This window comes from Leopardus geoffroyi, chromosome D3, assembly GCF_018350155.1.
Source record: "Leopardus geoffroyi isolate Oge1 chromosome D3, O.geoffroyi_Oge1_pat1.0, whole genome shotgun sequence".
NCBI classification, from domain to species: domain Eukaryota; kingdom Metazoa; phylum Chordata; class Mammalia; order Carnivora; family Felidae; genus Leopardus; species Leopardus geoffroyi.
This window is the reverse complement of record NC_059339.1, coordinates 34,847,928-34,864,038: the sequence shown is the minus strand read 5'-3', so window position 1 is coordinate 34,864,038 and position 16,111 is coordinate 34,847,928. Positions and strand designations below refer to the sequence as shown.

At 40.9% G+C, this 16,111-nt stretch overlaps 1 protein-coding gene across 3 annotated transcripts in view; it reads left to right on the top strand.

The window, feature by feature from the left end:
- Positions 1 to 9,432: 9,432 nt before the first annotated feature.
- Positions 9,433 to 16,111, top strand: part of RALBP1 (ralA binding protein 1) — a 49,206-nt gene continuing 42,527 nt past the window's right edge. The window contains exon 1 of one of the 3 annotated variants that reach the window (XM_045459719.1): positions 9,433 to 9,609. The gene's annotated coding sequence lies outside the window, so the exon portion shown is untranslated. Of the gene's footprint in view, positions 9,610 to 9,901; positions 10,127 to 16,111 lie in introns of those variants that run through there. The other 2 variants (XM_045459718.1, XM_045459717.1) reach the window with 2 other exon arrangements.

Here is a 16,111-nt window from a genome sequence, read left to right as displayed (position 1 = left end):
TCTCAAATTCCTGAATCATTTTATCGGCAGGAGTGTTCTTCTCTCCCTGGAAATTTTTCCAGCTCGCCGTTGGTAAAATCTTTAGCAACCGGGTCACAACCTCGTGCCAGGCGTGTCTGTGCCCAACTACCACTCAGGATAGCATTTTGAACACCTGCCAAGTGGTAAGTCAATAAGTTCCAAATCTCATCCTTCCATCTGGTTTCCCAGGCTCCAATTTCTGTACAATTTGCAACAGTCTGAGTCCTCTGAGAGGCAAAATGCCAGCATGGGATAAGATGTGCAAGAGATTTATTAGGGGAAACACTGTGAGAGAGAATGAGGAAGCTGGAAGAGCTCTCAGTCATGACATATGTATGACCCCTCTGAAGGAGGGAAGGAAGAAAGGAAGGGAGGGAGGAAGGAAGGAGGGAAGAATGAAGAAATGTCCATAGATTACAGTGCAGTTCTAAGAAACTTTTGGCAAGCCCGGGAGTGTCTTCAAGTCAAATACACCCAGAGGGGAATCCTGCATCTTGTAGGAATGGGCTTGCCTTAGTATTCCTGCCACTCTGAGTCACCGACTGGGACGCAGCCAATGTGGGAAGTGTGGCCTTGGGAAGAATGCAGTGATGTATCCAGAGGACATCATCTGGGACCATCAGCCAATTAGGATCCCTACAGCCAGAAATCTAAGAGCTACATGCCTACACTGTCGCACCTCAGGTGCCAAAGGAAAAGGGGGAAACTCCTTTTTTTTTTTTAATAGGAATTTAATTATTTCCACCTTTACTTAAGTATCATTGACATGTAACATATGTAAGTTTAAGGTGTACAATGTGATGATTTCATACATGTACATATGGCAAAATGATTGTCACGATAAGGTTAGTTAACTCCTTCTTGGGGAAACTTCTTTTAGGGGAAACCAACAGCATGACACATTCAACAAAACAGCCCAGCAGACCACGCAACAGGGAATGAGGTCCATAAGTGCCAAGCCCCACCTATATATACAAGCTTCTTAGTTTCACACTTTCAAATATAGCTCGACTACCAAGAGTCACTGAACACTTGAGGAAAATCTCTGATCTGGAAATCAGAGACCAAAACAAACACAAACAATGGTCACAAAACCATCAAAGTCACAACATGAGAAGAATCAGAGATTATTCAAGGAGAAGAAAACTTTTGTTTTTTGTTTTTTTTTTTCTTTTCAGACTCTACTTTGTATTCCCATTGCTTTTTAAAATTTTTTTCTTTTTTATTCAATTTATTTTTTTAAGTCACATCCAAGGTAGTTAGCGTATAGTGCAACAGTGATTTCAGGAGTAGATCCTTAATGCCCCTTACCCATTTAGCCCATCCCCCCTCCCACGACCCCTCCAGTAACTCTCTGTTTGTTCTCCATATTTAAGAGTCTCTTGTGTTTTTGTCCCCCTCCCTGTTTTTATATTATTTTTGCTTCCCTTCCCTTATGTTCATCTGTTTTTTCTCTTAAAGTCCTCATATGAGTGAAGTCATATGATATTTATCTTTCTCTGACTAATTTCGCTTAACATAATACCCTCTAGTTCCATCCATGTACTTGCAAACGGCAAGATTTCATTCTTTTTGATTGCCAAGTAATACTCCATTGTGTATATAAACCACATCTTCTTTATCCATTCATCCAGCGATGGACATTTGGGCTCTTTCCATACTTTGGCTATTGTCGATAGTGCTGCTATAAACATGGGGGTGCATGTGCCCCTTCAAAACAGCATACCTGTATCCCTTGGATAAATATCTAATAGTGCAATTGCTGGGTCTTAGGGTAGTTCTATTTTTAGTTTTTTGAGGAACCTCCATACTGTTTTCCAGAGTGGCTGCACCAGTTTGCATTCCAACCAGCAGTGCAAAAAGACCCTCTTTCTTTGCATCCTCACCAACATCTGTTGTTGCCTGAGTTGTTAATTTTGGCCATTCTGACTGGTGTGAGGTGGTATCTCATTGTGGTTTTGATTTGTATTTCCTGGATGATGAGTGATGTTGAGCATTTTTTCATGTGTCTATTAGCCATTTGGATGTCTTCTTTGGAGAAGTGTCTATTTATGTCTTTTGCCCATTTCTTCACTGGATTATTTGTGTTTTTTTTGGGTGTTGAGTTTGATAAGTTCTTTATAGATTTTGGATACTAACCCTTTATCTGATATGTCATTTGCAAATATCTTCTCCCATTCCGTCGGTTGCCATTTAGTTTTGCTGATTGTTTCCTTCGCTGTGCAGAAGCTTTTTATTTTGATGAGGTTCCAATAGTTCATTTTTGCTTTTGTTTCCCTTGCCTCCAGAGACGTGTTGAGTAAGAAGCTGCTGCGGCCAAGGTCAAAGAGGTTTTTACCTGCTTTCTCTTCGAGGATTTTGATAGTTTACTCTCTTACATTTAGGTCTTTCATCCATTTTTAGTTTATTTTTGTGTATGGTGTAAGAAAGAAAGTGGTCCAGGTTCATTCTTCTGCATGTCGCTGTCCAGTTTTCCCAGCACCACTTGCTGAAGAGACTGTCTTTATTCCATCGGATATTCTTTCCTGCTTTGTCAAAGATTAGTTGGCCATATGTTTGTGGGTCCATTTCTGGGTTCTCTATACTGTTCCACTGATCTGAGTGTCTGTTTTTGTGCCAGTGCCATACTGTCTTAATGATTACAGCTTTGTACTACAGCTTGAAGTCCAAAGAAAACTTTTAAAAAACTTGTTTTTTTAATGTTTAAGTGAGAGAGACAGAGTGCGAGTGGGGGAGGGGCAGAGAGAGGGAGATACAGAAATGAAGCAGGCTCCAGGCTCTGAGCTGTCAGCACAGGGCCCAATGTGGGGCTTGGACTCACGAATTGAACTGTGAGATCATGACCTGAGCCAAAGTCAGACGCTTAACTGACTGAGCCACCCAGGTGCCCTGAGGAGAAGAAAACTTTTAATATATGTTTCACTGCTAGGTTCGGGAAGAAAAGATAGGTTACTATATCCAAGAACAGAATAGGATGCTATATAAAAAAAAATTTAAGAGAAATTAAAAGTATGAAACCAAAATGAAAAACCTCAAAATAAGTTGAAAATATAGTGGAAGAAATTTTCCCAGAAGTTTAAGTAAAAAGACAAAGAGACAGAAAATAGGAGATAAAAGACAATAGAAGTAGGGGACCATTGTAAGGATTCAACAGCAAATGGTAGGAATTATGGAAATACAGAATAGAGAAGTGCATGGTCCCCATGAGGTAATTCATGAAAAGATCCTGCAACTGAAGTGCGTGAGTTTCCGGTGAAAAGCTCCACAAAGTGCCTAACCCACAAAAGAATAATATTAATCCCAGCTCAAGACATATCATTCTGAAGTTTCATAAAGCTATGGGCAAAATAGAGAGTTGGAAAGTAATTTTTCTTCAAGAAGGGGAAAATTTAAGGTGTTTGTTTACAAAGGATCAAAAATCAAAATAGCATTGGATTTTGTCCACAGTGACACTAGAAGCTAAGAGAATTGTAGCCAAGTCTTCAATATTCCGAGGTAAGAATGGTTTATAATCTGTACTTGGTCAAACCAAGTCAGTTAATTGTCATCATAGAAAAAAAGATACTTTAAAATATGTAAGGTGTGTTGGGGGAGGGGCCCATAGCTGGTGTATTAAATCAAGAATATGCAGATTATGACCTGCTGGGTGAAGAGGCACAAGCCATCCACATAGGGTTGACAGGGAACTCCCTCAGCATTTGAGCTCCCACTTTGGGAAAGAGAAAACCTGGGGTCCTTTTGATTGAACAAAGCACAGCTTTAATGCATACAAAAGAAGTAACATCACAAGATTTATTACTGACAGATCCCAGAAGCAGGGGGTGGGGGGGAGGTAGGGGGTGCAATGAGTGGGGGGCAGTCCTCTGTCCCAGTTCACTAGGAAGCAGAAGATACTTTTAGATGTTTAGATTTGTCTAGACCAAAACTATGATCCATAAGCTCCTGATCCAAATTAGCATTATTCTAAATAACCTCAGTGTTATCACTGATAACTGTAAAAAGCAAATGTTGTACTTTAAATTTAGGACATAAATTTTACCCTTTCTCCCCGAGAAATGGTTAAACAATGCACTGTCTTTACAGCATATGATGGAAATGGAAATAGTTTCGCTATATTGGATGGAAGCTTGTGAGGTACATTTTTCTATCTGAATCAGCTTTGTAGTTTATTTAGTCCTAGAAAATCTTTAGGATTAGAGAGGACTGGTGGGAGGACACCGGAATGCAGTTTATACCTACATTTGACTTATGATTGTTTCAACCAAAAGGTGTCAGTTCACACTAATTTACAGACTTTGGAGGTTATAAAATCATTCCTTCAGGAGCCAAGGAGATTCAAGAGTTTCTTGTCATAGAATGCAAATAAATGGCCACAAATTCTTTTCAGTGCTTATACAGTTCTGACACCTGTTGTTGTCATGAGTTCTAAATATTATATCTTTATATGACATGTAAAACTATAACATTTATTATTATATTATTAAATATATATATTATATAAGTATATATAACATTTATTGTATTATTAAATATCTGTTTACACATATATAATTATATATACATTATATTTAATAACATAAAAATAGGAAATTTCAACCATATAACAGTGCTATGACCCAATGAACTGTTTAGGTGCCAGTCCTAAGGATACAGGCAACAGGAGTTGATTTTTCTTTTTTCTCTTTTTAAAAAATATTTATTTATTTTTGAGAGAAAGAGACAGAGTACAAGCAGGGGAGGGGCAGAGAGAGAGGGAGACACAGAATCTGAAGCAGGCTCCAGGTTCTGATCTGTTAGCACAGAGCCTGATGCAGGGCTTGAACCCACGAACTGTGAGATCATGACCTGAGCTGAAGTCGGACACTTAATCAACTGAGCCACCCAGGCACCCCGGCATTGGATTTTTCTACTTTGTTCATCCAAGGGTGGGGTTGCCTTTAGAATATTTAATTCAATTCTCATATCTTAAAAAAATAACAGCATTATTGAGATATAATTCATGTACCATAAAACTAACCCTTTTATTTTTTTTAAGTTTATTTATTTTTTTTAGTAATCTCTACACACAATGTAGGGCTTGAAGTCAACCCCAAGATCAAGAGTCACATGCTTTTATAACTGAACCAGCCAGATACCCCTTGACCCTTTTAAAGTGTACAACTTATGAAGGATATTCTACTTTTTTGTGTTGCTGTTCGGTTTTGGTACCAGGGTGATACTGGCCTCATAAAATGAATTGAGGAGTGTTCCTTACTCATCTATTTTCTAAAATGGTATTAATAGATTTGGTATTATTTATTCCCTTAAAATATTTGATATATTTCACCAGTGAAGACATTTGGCATGGGCTTTTCCTTGTGGGAAGAATTGTATTTACCAATTCAAGATTTTTACCCTGATATATGTCTATTCATATTTTTTTACTTCTTTTTATTTTATTTTATTTTATTTTATTTTATTTTATTTAGTTTTGGTAATTTGTTCCCTCTAGGAATGCCTCTGTTTTCAACTATTTTTAAAATTATTGGAATTATGATGTTCATAAGTATTCCCTTATAGTACTTTTCATTTTTGTAAGGTCTATAGTGTTGCCCCTCTTTTCATTTCTCATTTTGGTAATTTATACCCTTCTTTTCTTCTTAGTCTAGCTAAAGGTTTATCAATTTAATTTTTTCAAAGAATGTGCTTTTGGGTCTTTTTCTCTATTTCCTTTTGGTTTTGATTCATCGATTTCTATTTTTATCCTATTTCCTTATTTCTACTTAATTCAGGCTTATTCACTTCTCTTTTTTCTACCTTCTTGAGACGGAAGCTTAAATTATGGTCTTCCTTCTAATGTAAGCAGTTAATGCTATTAATTTCCCTCCAAGCACAGCTTTGGTTGCTTCCCTTAAACTTGATATGTTGTATTTTTGTTTCCATACAGTTCCAGATATTTTCTAATTTTCCTTGTGATTTCTCCTTTGGCCCATGGGTTATTTATTTATTTATTTATTTATTAAAAAAAAATTAATATTGATTTTTGAGAGAGAGACAGAGCACAAGGAGAGGAGAGGCAGCAAGAGAAGGAGAGACACAGAATCTGAAGCAGGCTCCAGGCTCTGAGCTGTCAGCACAGAGCCTGACGTGGGGCTTCAACTCAAAAACCATGAGACCATGACCTGAGCCGAAGTCAGACCCTTCACTGACTGAACTGCCCAGGCACCCCTAGAAATGTGTTAATTTCCAGATATTTGGGGGGTTCTTATATTTGTTTTTGCTAATTTAATTCCATTGTAGAAAGAGAACATATCTTGGATACTTTAGTCCTTTCAAATTTATAGAGGCTTGTTTTGTGACTTGCTATATATAATCTATTCTGGATGGTGTTTCATTTGTTTGAAAAGAATGTGTATTCTGCTGTTGGAGTTTTCTACATGTCAAATATTTCAAGTTGGTTGATATTGTAATGCAGGTCTTCTATGTCCGTGTTGACTTTCTGTCTTCATTGCTGAGAGAAGAGTTTGAAATCTATAACCACAAGTGAATTGTAAATTTATCCTTTCAGTTCTCATGATTTTTGTTTTACCTGTATTAGAATGTCCTTCCTTTTGAAAGCTAGTTAATGTTCCTTTGTGTTTGTGTGTGTATATATATGTGTGTGTGTGTGTGTGTGTGTGTGTGTGTGTGTGTGTGTATGCGCCACATTTTATTTACCCATTCATCCATCAATAAACACTTGGGTTGCTTCCACTACCACAAACATGGATGTACAAATAGCTCTTTGAGTCCTTGATTTTGATTCTTTTGGGTATATACTAAGAAGTGGAATTGCTGGGTCAAATGGTAATTGTATGTTTAATATTTTGAGAAGCCACCATACTGTCTTCCACAGCAGGTGCACCATTTTATATTTCCTCCAGCTGGCAAAGTCATGGGTTTTTTACCTCCCAGCAGGAATGAAGTCCATCCCCTCTGGCAGAAAAGTAGCTAGTTTTCTTAGCTTGCCCAGTCCACACTAGTAAAAACTAGAGTTCTGCGGCAACAGGTGGGGCAGGACAGAAGCAGCCTCAGGCATGTCTTGCCTGAGTAGATGTCACAGACATCTACTATCTCTATTAGAATTTCTAGCAGTTTTTCAAGAATCGATATTTCTCAAATTGTTGTCTGTGGTTTCAAGAGCCTTGAAATGGTTGTTTTTGACAATTTTGTCCAGTTATGTACTTGTTTTGTGTGCAGAGGAAGTGTTGACCATGTCACATAGCCGCTGCTGAAAGATTCTTCCACAGTTTCTTTTTTCTTTAAAATTTTTTTTAATGTTTATTTATTTTTTAAGAGAGAAAGACAGAGTAAGAGCTGGGGAGGAGCAGAGAGAGAGGGAGACATGGAATCTGAAGCAGGCTCCAGGCTCTGAGTTATCAGCACAGAGCCCAATGTGGGCTCGAACCCATGAACCTTGAGATCATGACCTGAGCCAAAGTTGGCCACTTAACTGACTGAGCCACCCAGGTGCCCCGTTCCACAGTTTCTTTTTAAGTGGGGACCTGTATTAGTCATGTAAAAGAAATCCAACTAAATTAGTTAGGACTTTAAGAATTTTGAGTCACAGAACTTCCCCTTCTCCCAAACTGGCTGAAATAATATAGGAAATTGATGGCTCACATATTTTTAAACTATTGTTTATTTTTATTTTTGAGAGAAAGAGAAGGCTCAAGAGGGGCGGAGAGAGAAGGGGAGAGAGAGAATCCCACACACCCGAGGTGGGGCTCAAGCTCACCAGTGGATTATGACCTGAGCCAGATGCTTAACCGACTGAGCCACCCAGGCATCCCTATGGCTCACAATTCTAAACAGTCTATAGGATAGTTTATAAGTTAAGTCAGACAGGTGAGGTTTGATAGTGCAGCTCTAATGATGCCACTACACGCCTAGTTCTCCTTTCCAGCACTCATTTGACAGTACTGACTTCATCTTCAGGCTTTATTGGTGCCTTTTCCCTAGATGCTATCCCTTCAGGCTTTCGCCTTGAAGGAACAAAACACTTGCCCCACTTTCAGACCTCATATACTCAACACCATACCAGAAGAGCAAGGAGGCTGCAGTTTATTAGAAGATCCATCTTAGGTCTCTGTGGAACTCACTGGTTCTGACTGGGTTCCATGACCATCTCAGAAACATGACCATCTCAGAAGCTGCCAGAGGGAATGGTTATGCTCCATGGCTTAAATGGGAGGAATGAATGCTCAGGAGGCAACCAACAAATGTTATACAACCACACAAATTAGTCCTAAATAACAATAAACAAACAACTGTATCGGCTCCCCCAGCGAGGCTCATGTGCTCAAAGCACTTAAAGAAGAATTGGCCTTTGAAACTAAAACCAGAGTCTTCATGCTGTCAGCAATTGATTTCTCTTTCCAACTCACCCTCCCCTCCTGTTTTGGCCTCATTCATGGCTACTGCAGAAAAGGCTCACCTTATGAAGAATATGGCCATCAGCAGTTACCCCAATAAGCGGCTTTTTCCCCCTCCCTTTTCTTTGTCCATGTAGCAATTTCAAGCAAGGGCTCAATAATGCCCAACTCAGGTCAGTGCCTATCCCTTGGCCCAAACAGTGCTGCCAGAAGCAAAGAGTATTGTAACTGACGTTGTAACATGCCCATCTCAGTGGTCAGAGGACACTCTTCTGTTGCCAGAAGGGCAAAAAGAAAGCTTCTCCAGCAGTCAGGAAACAATGGGTACCAAAGACCCTGCTGGGGTCTAATTGTGGGAGGCTCTCGAAAGTCAGGCTGAGGGGGCTGAACTTTACTGAGTAGAAAACACGTGTACAAGGGAGAGACCTATTGTCAACTTGTCGGTTTATCTGGGAGGTATAGGGCAGGGCAGATCACACGGATTCATCTACATAATACAATGAAGTTCTGAAGACAGTATTGCACGTAGGTATGTAAATGATCAGGAAGGCCATTTATCCCAAAGCATATCTTTCCCCTGATTAACCACCCAACTTTTATAAAACAAGAACACTTCAAAAGACCCGATTTCCAGCCACGCATTAGCAGAATAATTCTTCAAGCCTAAGAGTCCTGGGGGGAAATTTAGTTATTGTCAGCCTTCCCCAGGATTGTTATTTCTCCTCGCAACCTAAGCATGCGGCTGGGCAGTGCTAATTCAGGTCTTCCTTTGCCAATGTTGAACCAAGGAGGGCGGTGGAAGACGGCAGTCCCACAGCCCGGCACGCACCAAGGGCTGGCCCTTGTCAACACCTATTGTAGGAATTCTTAGAGGGGTCCCGACACAGAGCTTTAGGCCAAGTTTCGCCTCACAGGCCCACGGCGCTTCCTTTAAAGAAAGCCCACAGCAAGAGTCCCCACCCAAGCAAAAGATTCCCCACCCAGTCCAAGGCCGGGAAGATGCCCCACCCAGCGGCAGGCTGGGCCGGCCTCCTAGGCTGGTTTAACTGGTTGGGACGACCGAAGCCTGCTGGCACAAAAGGTCTGCACTTCGGGAGCTGAGGAGCAGCCAGCCAGAGGGTGGAGAGGAAAGCTCTTTCCTTTCTCAAGACCACCGCAGCCGGTGCCCCAAAACCTCCACTGATACTCGCTGGAGGTAGGTGTTACATCCCACCCAGTCCCCCAAGACCGGGGACTGCGCAGGCGCTCGCTGAGCACCCGCGCGGCGCGTTCTCTCGCGCGCTCCCTCAGCTTCCTTAGCGAGCCTCTGGGCCGAAGGAGGCGCGGTGCTTCCAGGGTGTTGTAGTGTGCTTCCTCGACGAAGGGCCCTCACGTAAACTGGGCGCTGGGCGTCGGAGAACTACGCCTCCCAGCGTGCCCCGCGCGAGGGCACAGGGCGTTTGCCCTTGACGGCTTTAGACGTCAGCGCAGAGAGGAGGACCCGGGAAGCCGGCAGCGGCGGTAGGAGGGAATGCGCGTGCGCGCTGGGCCGGCTCGTCCCGTTCTGTCCCAATCATTGTAAACAGGCGGAGGCTGGGGCGGGGTGGGAATGGGGCGCCCGAGGCCGGCCAGGGGCGCAGCGCAGGAGGCGCCTACGGTGGCTGCGGCGGCACGGTGAGCGCGAGGAGGCGGCGGCTGCGGCGGGGCGGGCGGTCGCGCGGCGTCAGGCACAGGTCAGTGGCGGCCACCGGTGGCGTGCGGGGGTCGTGGCGGTGCCCCTCGCCTGCCCGCGGGGCGCTCTCCGCACCCACCTCGCAGCGGCGTCTGTCAGGCAGCGTGCGGGGCTGGGAGCTCGCAGCGCGCGGGGTTGGAGTTGGGGGTGGGGGGCGTGGCTGCCCCGAGTGCGGGTTCATCCCGGGCAGGCTTCTCCCCAGTTCTCGCCCCCTTACCGGCCGTTCTTCCCATTTGCCGGCCGGGCCTCCCTCGTGGCACCCGCGTTTGTGATTTGGTGCTCTCGGGGTCCGGAGGAGGAGGGTCGGGAACCGGGCCCCTCCCCCCTTGAGTCTCCAGGCCTCAGGGCAGCTCTTGGGCACCGGAACGGAGGAGAGGGGACTCTGTCTTTTATATAATCACTGTTTTTTCATCGCACCCGGAGTATTGACCCGTCTCCGGGACTTGCCCAGTGGGCTAGGAAAAGGCTCTTGATGTTTCCCACCGCTGGCATGGAAGCAGTGGAGTTCCTTTGAGTGCTTCGGTCTTTCGTTCAGGTTTCAGTGCGAATGGGGACAGGTCTGGAGTTGAGAATCCTTCTTACAACTCATTCTCAAGTATGCTTGTGCCAAAAGGCTCTTCTTGAGGTCGCACCCCCCTCCCCCTTTTAAAATTTATCCTTAGCAGAGTGGAACAGGTTTTACACAATATTCCACACCTCAGTCTTAACCTGAAATAATTACGCTCTTTCGAGTTTTGCGATTCATGACTTCCGAGCCTCCCTCTTGCCTAAGCAGCTTGTTACTTCTAAGGCCTAGTAGAGTTCTTGACAGTAATTAAAATGTGAAGTCGAGATACTTTGAATGTGCATGGTAAGAGAAGTGCAGTCGTTTGGACATGGAGTTCACACACCATCTAGCCTGATTAGAAAAGCTTTCGCTGAATTTTTTTAGTGGAGTGGGCATGTTCGAAGGCTGCTGCAACTTTAGGTAGCATTCCATCATACTTGGGAGTTATTCATAAAATATTTAAGTGGTGATAAGGAGCAAGCTCGCTTTTGGTTTGGTGATTATGGAGGCAGCACTTCCAAATGAAAAAATGGGACTGCGAATAAGAAAGGTAACCTCACTTGACACGTTTCCAGTTATCTTGGTGATTTGATAGTTCCTTTCTGAGTGTCTTCCCGAAAATGAGTAATTGCTGTAAACTGTATTGGCAGTAGGAGAGGTAGGAAGGAAGTTAGTAGAGTGGTTCCCACTTTTCAAAGTGACCCATAGATTTAAGTGGAGTAGGCTAGTTTAACAGTAACCATAGGGCGGTAATTCTTTGAACAAAGAATCTTGAGGCCATGTACCATAACTTAATTTGCTCTCTCTTCAAAATAATCTCTCATTTTAGGTCTTTCTAATTTAGAAAACCAGAAGTGTCAGAAAATGAATATTTAATTTGTATCGTTGTGTTTGCACAGCTGTTTGCTTGGCAAGGAGAGATTGGGCCTGAATGTAACCCCCAAATATGTCCTTTTTGAAAGAAAATTCCTGATCGAAACCTAAGTTAGTATATGTGGGAGGAATAAGGAAGAATGCAGGTCATTTAGTATGGGAGAATTACTAGTAATAATTCCATAGCAGCGGGTACTGTCCCAGGTGAAGAAGACTTCCAGATGGATAAGGCACTGCCCCTGCTTTCAGAATGGTCAGATTCTATCTCTGACTTGAACCGTTACCAAGTACAGTACGTTTTTAAGATTATTTTGACTGGACAAAGTGTGGGCGTATACAGGGTGTACAAAGGAGATAGTGGCCAGTTTCCTAAGGGAAGAGAAGAAGAGATTGAGAAAGGTGGCAGCGGTAAGGAAAACGTTATGTACAGGAGGGGATGAAAAGAGTAAGGATGGGCATTTAGGTAGAAGGAGTGTGAGCAAAAGCACAGGGGTCTAAGCTGCCATAGTGAGTTGGCAGAGGCGAAATTATGGATAGTCTTATACACAGTGGAAGTAATTCCAACTTTTATCTTGTGAGCAAATAGGAGTCACTGAGACAGGATAAAGAAAAGAGAAGCCTAGGCCAGCTCAACCCATTAACTCCCTGCTGTGTGTTAGGTGTTGTGTTAAGTACCTCATGCTTTACATTCTTAAACTTGAAGGTTTAGGTATGACTGAGGCAGAAAATGAGAGAAAGGAACTTAAAGCAGAAGGAAAGCTGGACATGATTAGAGAGAGCATAGAACACTTTTAAAAATTAGAAGTCGTTCTCTACAACTATAGCATTGGGTTTATGGTGGGAAGTAGCAGAAGATGAGGCTGCCTAGATAGATCCTTGAGCATTGCATGCCATTCTAGGGATTCTAGAGGGTTTTTTTCCTATAAATAATAATAGAGTTCATGGATTTTAATCAGGAAAGATTCTTGGAAGGTTTTCATTTTAGAAAGATCATTCTGGTATTACAGAATGCAGATTTCAGAAGGGAGGGAGGGGAGGTTAAGGCAGGGTGCAGCGAGACTGGTTAGGAGTTTTTGTAATAATTGAGGTGACAAGTAAGACCCTACGTTTAAGGTAGCATCAGTGGAGATACACAGGAGTAAGTTCCTAGCACAAACATTTAGAAAGTAGAATTCATAGGATTCAGTTACAGTTGGATTTTAACTTGGGTGATTGAATAGACAATGGTAAAGTACAGTTGATCCTTGAACAATGCAGGGGGTAGGGGTGCTGACCCCCCTCACAGTCTAAAATTCATGTGTAACTTTTCACCCCCTCAGAACTTAACCACTAATAGCCTGCTGTTGACTGGAAGCCCTACTGATAACAAAAAGTCAATTAACACATATTTTATATGTCATGTGTGTTATATACTGTATTCTTACGGTAAAGTTAGAGGAAAAAAAAGTGTTATTAAGAAAATTATAAGGAAGAAAAATACGTTTACAGTACAGTACTGTATTTATCGAAAAAGACCACATATGAGTGGACCTGCACAGCTCAAACTCATGTTGTTCAAGGGTCAACTCTGTACTGAGACAGGGACTTCAGGAAGAGGAGCAAACTTGGGGAGGAACAGTATTTTAGCTTTTGGATATACTGAATAGGGAGTTAATCTATGAAACATTCAAGTGGAAACATTGGCTGCAGAGTCGGGTGTGTGGATTTGGAGTCTCCGAGAAGTCTTACTGTGCAAGTCAGCAGGCTGTATTCTAGGTGGTAGCTGAAACCTTTGATTTAGGTAATACCATGTAGGAAGAATTTACCAATGGAGAATAGTCCTGGAAATAGACAATGGAGAATAACATTTAAAGCCAGATAGAGGAAGAAGACCTGGAAAGGGAAATTCCTGTGTTTAGAGATGCAGAGAAATCATGAGAAAATGTCATAGAAGCCAAAATGGAATCATTTCAAAAGGAAGTTATACTTCAAAACCAACTCTCCAGGAAAAAAAAAAATTAAAAAAAAAAAAAAGCTATGCTCTAACTGCTTTGAGAACTTGAGTTAAACAAGGATTGTTAGGAGTCTATTGAATTTAATAACTAAGATCAGTTGTAACATTCTACTTAATGCTTAACTTAAATTCTACTTAATACAATTAACTTTTGGGGAAGGAACTAGGTTTTATTGAATTGAGGAGTTAATAGAAGGTCAGAGAGTGAAGAAAATAAATGTAGATTATTTCAAGAATAAATAAGTCTTAGCTGTGAAGAATGGAAAGAGGTGTTAGCAGAAGGTAAAAAGGGTTAAGGGAGTGATTTTTAACATGGCAAAGATTTAAGCCTGCTTTTTTCAAGTGTACAATTTAGTGGTTTTTAGTATATTCATACAGTTGTGCGGCCATCTCCACAGTCAACTAGAACATTTTTATTATCCCGAGGAAGAAACCTTTTACTCATTGTCAGTCACTCACCATTCCCCCTACTCCCACCCATTAGCAACCACTAACCTACTTGCTCTCTCTGGATTTGCCTACTCTGGACATTTTGTATAAATGGAACCATATATATTATCATTTGTGACTGACTTCCTTTACTCAGTATAATGTTTTCGACGTTTATCATATTGTAGCATATATCAGGACTTAATTCCTTTTTATTGCCAAATAATCTTCCATTGCCTGGTTGCACCATGTTTTGTTTATCCAGTGATCAGTTGGTGACTGAGTTTTTTCTACTTTATGGCTATTGTGAATAATGTTGGTGTGAATATTCATGTGCAGGTTTTGGTGTGGATGTATGTTCCTCCTGGGTACATACCTAGGAACAGAATTGCTGGATCGTATAGCGACTCTTACGTTTAACATTTTGAGGAAGTACCAAACTGTTTCCCAAAGCAGCTGTACCATTTCGTCATGCAGTGTAGGGATTCTGGTATCTCCATATCCTCACCAACACTTGTTATGTTCTGGGTTTTAAAATTTTAGTTATCATTGTGGGTGTGAATTGGTATCTCATTGTGGTTTTGACTTGATGATATTGACTATCCTTTCAATGGCTTTTGTAGGTCATCTTTGGAAAAATACCTACTCAAGTCCTTTGCCCACTTTAAATTGGGTTGTCTCTATGTTTTTGCGTTGTAAGAGTTCTTTTTGTTTATTCTGGATGCTAGACCCTTATCAAATAGATGATGTGCAAATATTTTCTTCCATTCTTTAGGTTGTCTTTTTACTTTCTTGATAACATCTTCTGATAGTAAAAGTTTTTAATTTTGATGAAGTACAGTCTGTCCATTTTTTCCTTTTTGTTACTCATGATTTTGTTGTCATATTTAAGAATCCATTGTCAAATCCAAGGATGTAAAAATTTAGGCTAGTACTCTTTTAAGAGTTTTATGGTTTTAGTTTTTATGTTTCGGTGTTGATTCATTTTGAGTGAATTTTTATGTGTGGTCTGAGATATGGGTCTGTTTTTTTGCATGTGGAAATCCAGTTGTTTCATACCCATCTGTTGAAGAGACCATTCTTTTCCCATTGAATAGTCTTGGCACCCTTGTTGGTAATCAGTTGACCATAGATGTTTGGGTTTATTTCTGGACTCAAATCAATTCTGTAGGTCTGTATGTTTATACTAATGCCAGTACTACATTGTTTTGGCTATTCTATAGTTTTGTAGTACCTTTTGAAATCGGGAAGTGTAAGTCTTCCACCTTCTTCTGTTTCATTATTTTTTGTGGCTTGATTCAGGGCCCATTGTAATTCCATGTTAAACTGAAAATCAGCTTTTCCATTTCTGCAAAAGAGATTGTTGAAATTTTGATAGAGTTTGCATTGAATCTATATATCCCTTTGAGTTAGGGCATTATTATTTTGTCTTAACATTGTTGAGTCCTCCGGTCTGAAAAGTCTATTCCCTATGTTGTACCTTTTACCTCCACAAATGGAATTTTTTTAAAATTTCATTTTTGGACTGTATCATCATACACAGTTAATTTTCTATCTTCATCTTGTATCCTGTAACTTTGTTAAACTCATTTATTGGCTCTAATAATTTTCTAGTATATTCTTTTGGGTTTTCTATGTAAGATTCTGTCATCTGTGAATGGAGACAGTTTTACTTCTTCCTTTGCAATGTGAATGCTTTTTTTTTTATTTATTTATTTATTTTTTTATTTTTTGCCTGGTTGTCCTGGCTAGAACTTCCAGTTCAATGTTGAATAGAAGTGGCAAGGACAAATCTCCTTGTCCTGTTCCTGGTCTTAGGAGGAAAGCTTCCAGTCTTTCACCATTAATTGTAATGTTAACTATGGGTTTTTCACTGATGCCCTTGATCAGTTTGACAAAGTTCCCTTCTGTTCTTAGTCTGTCAGATGTTCTGTTAAATGTTGGTTAAGATTCCTACATATTTTTTAATTTAAAAATTATTTTTCAGATTATTGATTTTCATTGTTATTTCATTGTGGTCAGAGAATATACTTTATGTGCTTTCAGTCTTATAAAATTTATTCAGATTTGTTCATGGCCTAACATATGATCTTTCTTTAAGAATGTTCCAGGTGCACTTGGGATGAATCTGTATTCTGCTATTG